Below are 5573 nucleotides of genomic sequence, written 5' to 3' on the forward strand. Positions count from 1 at the left end.
TGCTTATACAAACTGCTCTGTGTCTCATCCTGTCTTGGCACATTTCAGCACTAATACATTCCAATCTGCTGAGCACAGCTATGTCCCATTCTTCTGGTTTATATAATGGTGTCACTGGAGGCTCCATTTAAAACACCCATGTTGAGACCTCTTGTGGCTGCACAGTAAAGCACCTTGAGATCAAAATACCAGCAAATAAGCTGCAAAAAATCTCCATCATATTCTTAAAATGTCAGAATTTCTTTGTACACCTTTACCATAGACTTGTAAAATGAATACCAATGTAAGTTATAACTTCTTTAACCATGAAACATTTTTATGTAAATGATTCCTGTGCTATTTCTAAATGTGTTTAAATTTATAAATTATAATGATCTTTATTGTGCCTCTTTATCTGTGTATGATTTTATTTACTAATCACTTTGTGGTGCTGCTTTTTATCATACCTTGTTTTTATATACTGTGGGCTAAACTAGAAAAGTTATATATGGGTAACAGTTATATCTCTTCAAATTTGAGACTCCAAATTACCCTTTAGTCTGAATGTGTTTGGCCCAGTCCCAACATCTGTACTAAGCCAATAATCAACTTCAGTTTATTTAAAGTGCATATCAACCAAAAAGTCTCTGTACATTTTATAAGTTAAAAAAAACAAAAAAACAAAACATGACTTCACATGTAAAGGTACACACATGTGCACACAGGTAATAATGTAATAATATATAATAATACAGGATTGAGGTAAGGAATTTAAAAAGATAGATCATACAACCGGAACAGAGTCAAAGAGGAAAACAGTTAGTGATTTGATTTCCCAGCTGGTGAAATTAGGAGAGGCCATAGCATACAGAGAAAAGATGTGTATTCAGCCTGGATTTGAAAGTCTCAACACAGCTTGCCTCCTGAATGTGCAGTGGTAGTTTATTCTAAAGAAGGGGAGCTCAGTGGGCAAAGGCTCAACCACCAAAAGATTTTTTGTTAAATCAAGGACCAGTCAAGTAAGCAGCATCAAGAGAATGTAAAGGACATGATGGAGTTTACAGAGTAATAAGGCTGGAGATACACGAAGGAGCAAAACCATTGAAAGGAGTAAAAAGGAGTAAAAAGGAGGTTTTTGACATCAGCTCTCGTTTGAATTAGTAGCCAACAACATCAGGAAAGGTGTTCTATGATCCAGTTTCTTAGATCTTGTGAGGACTTGAGATATTCGTACTTTACTTGAGTATTTCCATTTAATGATACTTTATACTTCCACTCCACTACATTTCAGAGGGAAATATTTTACTTTCTACTCCACAATGTTTATATGACAGCTTTAGTTACTTTTCACAAGAAGATTTGATACCATGGATAGAACAAGTTTTTTAAAATACAACACATTGTTAAAGATTTCCAACTTTTTTGGCTTTTGATGTCCTAAAAAGAGCAGTGTGTGTAGTCATGGTCACATTTTAGATGTCTATAAGCTGCACCACATAGTGATTTTTCCCTTTAAACTTCTCACATGGTTTAATTTCAATAAATGTTCAAATGATCAAATATTTCACCAAAAATCAAAGATTAGACAAAAATTCCAAAAACTGAAAACAGATTTGTGTATCAGAACTTTGTTTTTTCTTCTTTCCTCTCCCATTAATCATCTCACGACCCCTCAGATTTATCTGGTGACCCTTTGGAGGGACCCAACCCCAAGGTTGGGAACCTCGGGACTAAACTAGCTAACTGTACAAAAGTAGTATAAACATATTAAAAGTGAAATGCTGCTTACACATTGATGCATCAGTATTAATAATCTAATGATGTCATACTGTATATAATAATATATCAGATGAGGCACGTACTTCTACTTTAATACTTTAAGTACATTTTGCTGCTACTACTTATGTATTTTTACTTAAGTAGATTTTTTCATGCAAGACTTTTACTTGGAATATTTTTACATTGCTGTATTGGTATTTTTACTTGAGTAAAGGATCTGATCTGAATACTTCTTCCACCACTGCTATTCCTCGAGTCTAGTTGGACCAAGAAGCAACATTTCAGTCTTGTGTGCATTCCAGAGACAGACCTCTGACAAGCATTTCTCTAGTTTTACAAGCCAGGAGGAATTATTAGCCTCTTTCACACATAGTTACTGGTAAATTACTGGGATAAACTTTTAGGAACTGCTAGTGATTTTCACTATTCACACATGCAGCTGCATCCAGGAACATTTCCGTCTTGCACCTTTTCACACATGCCATTGCAACACCGGAATAGATGAGCAGGGGACAGTCCAGCAGGTGGCAGTAATGCAACACTTTTGGATGCCAACTGCCATAAAACTCAACAGAAGAAGACGGCGAACCTCACGAAACTCAGATCAAACTTTCAAACTAGGCAGTCCTGATCAAATATGAATGAAGAATATGTTACTGCATTGCCCATTTCTTGCCTCAAATGCTTCCAGAAACATATTTTAGTGTACTGTTTAACTGTAATATGAGAAAGTTTGTGACACGAGCGCCGTGTTGAAAACAAATGAGCCAAAACCAAGCACTGCCCAACTCGCAGTACGTCACCCACACATCAAGTCTTGTGATTGGTTTGCTGGCTCCATGTGAAAGCGTCTTTCATCAGATGGACGTAACCTTTTATGTGCTTGTCCCTGAAATGTTACTGCTTTCATTCACAACACAGCTGTACCAGCATTTTCCCTGAAATGTTACTAGGTCTTGAGTTGGGAAATTGGCGGTGCAGATTTCCCTGAATATTAGGCCCTGCTCCCATTCACACATGACCCCATGCAGGAAATGTTCCTGAAAATTTCAGGGATAGACTGCATGTGTGAAAGGGGCTTTTGACTGTTACAGAAGGATAGATGTGTGTCATCAGCATAGCAGCAATAAATTAGGTTGTGTTTTTTGAAAATGCGACTCAGGGGCAGCAAGTAAACATACAGCAAATGTGGACTAAGAACTGATCCCTGTGGAATGTCGTATTTGACCTTAAAGGAGAAAGATATAGTATTGTATGCAACACTTTGTGTTCTATTTTTCAGGTATGAATGGAAACAGGAAATGCCAGCCCCATGAGACCAATAAGGTTCTCAAGATGTTTTAAGAAGGTGTTGTGTCCACAGTGTCAAAGGCAGCACTTAATTTAGCAGCAAGACAGATGTAAAATCAGAGTCCGTTGCAGTTAATAGGTTGTTTGGTAGAGTGTTTGAATCTGAAACCAGACTGAAACTCGTCAAGATGGTTGTTACTGGATAGATGGGCAGTGAGTTGGCTAGCAACCAACTCTTCTAGCAGTTAAGACATAAAGGGGAGATTTGAAATCAGTCTGCAATTGTTTATAGTTTGTGGGTCAAGGTGGGTCTTTTTAATAAGGGCATAATCAAGGTTGTTTTTAAAGCAGTGGGAATGATGCCAGAACTGATGCATTCATTGATGGTGTAGAGAAGAAGGCTTCCTACCGCAGTGAGCAGTCATTTTATGAGGTTACCAGGAATGGGATTCAGACCACATGTGGTTGGTTTGACGCGATTTGATAGAGTGTGTTCAAATTAACTGAATCAAAATGTAAAAAGTGGCTGATGGTTTGGTAATTAGCATATACAAAGTATAACTTTTAACGTTATCAAATGAAGAGAGATGTCGTCCCCTCATCTCTCTCATGGCAGGGGGTTGTACAGATCTGACCATGACATGCAGTAGCAGAGCCCTTGTTCTTGTTTATTCCAAGTTTGTTAAAACATGTTGTGTTGCCAAATTGCACCAAATTCAACACTTCACTCCCTTGTGTCCCCAGCAATACACACACCAAGTGTGAAGTAGATTGGATGAACAGTTCTCAAGATATGCAAAGGACAAACTTACACACATACATGCAAACATACATACAAATACAGACATACAGATATTCCTTGCTTTATACAGAGAGATGAAGAGGGCAAGAGAGATCAGAGGAGAGGGACACAGCCTTACCAGTAATATCTTTCCTGATTAGCTTAATCTTTTCAACGAAAAAGCTGTTAAAACCTCAGCTGTAAAGCAGAAAACAGTGTGGGTGGGGTTGTTTTAGTGAGCTTATCAATAGTATTAAATGAAAATGTAGGGTTGTTTCCATTGTTAGTAATCAGATCAGAGTAATAATTGGATTTAGCTTGCCGGAGGGCATACAGTATTTGTACTTATGCAATGATTCATTCTAATAATGAGTTTATAGTGACCTCATTTTATATTGTACTGGTTCCATAGTAGCCCAAATATAAGATGACGTTTCTTTTCTGGAAATCACACCTGAGAAAGTGGAGTGTTCTTATGTTTGTGGAGTAGAAATTGTTATTACACATTCCAGTCTCATGCCCCTCACCCTTTCATTTCTGAAAAATTAATTGCTACAAAGCCGAAAACAGGCCTCTTTTATCTTAGCGCAAGAAATATCATACTTGCCATTTGTTTGTTTAGCCAGTTTAACATTGTTATTTGTAACATTGCTTTCACATAATGTCACGGGTTTTGTTTGCATTTAGCATTGTTTTGTTATATCTACATCTGCTTTTCTGGTTTAATCAAGACAGACTAGCATTATTTAAGTTCACTTATTGTTTGTTGATTTAAGTCCTGAGTTTCATAGTTATATATGAGTTATATATTAGCTTGCTTTATTACTCACCATAGCTACCATGCTTCCCATGAGATAAAAGAGGGAGACACCCAAGCTCTCGCTGACATCACCAGTGATGTCATGGGTTGGACCAAGTAAGGGGGGATTTATGGTATGGCGTAAGGTGAAGACTATATGCTGTGGATGATGTGTTCGTATAAACAATGTTAACTGATACAAGTAACATTATTGTTTACCTGTTATAGGTGTGGGAGACTGAAACACCCCTGTGAGAAATATGGTTCTGCCTAGACAGATTGGTGGGCCTATTTAAGGGGAGAGTTGTTGGTTTGAGGAAGAGCAAAAAGAAAAGAGGATGTCCGTGTAGCTAAGTGCACATGATCCTGCCTTCGACTGTTGAGTTGAGTTCCCTTAGTTAAGCCAGTTAAGATTAATTTGATTTGTTTGTTTTCATTTCATTTTTTGAAACAGTTGTTTTGGTTACACTGGTCAGAATTAATCACCTTTATTTTAGTTATTAAACAAGTCATTGAGTCTGCCTCCTATCACCTTTCTTGATGCTCTGGATAAACTTCTTCACACTGATTTATTGTATTTAAAGATTCTCTATTCTGCAAATCCACCTACCTTGTTTTATTCATATTGCTTCTTATTTTCAAAGCGTTGCAAAAAGGGGGTTCATGTTTTAAGAAACGTTATCCTTTTTGAAAATATTTTTTCATCAAGTCAAATGTAACAACACATAGTGCTTCATGCAGAAATTACTGTATGAAAGAGAAACTAGAGATAAAAATTATGAATCATTTCATAGAAGATTAAATGTAAAACATATGATAATCACAGCTAAACATTAATATATTGTAAATGAAGCCAAAATGTCATTAAAAGTAACAATAATACCAAAATGTATTAGATAAGATGAAATCTAATACATAAATCAAGGAAATAACAAAATACAGTAA

The sequence above is a fragment of the Thunnus thynnus genome, chromosome 11 (assembly GCF_963924715.1).
Source record: "Thunnus thynnus chromosome 11, fThuThy2.1, whole genome shotgun sequence".
NCBI lineage: Eukaryota > Metazoa > Chordata > Actinopteri > Scombriformes > Scombridae > Thunnus > Thunnus thynnus.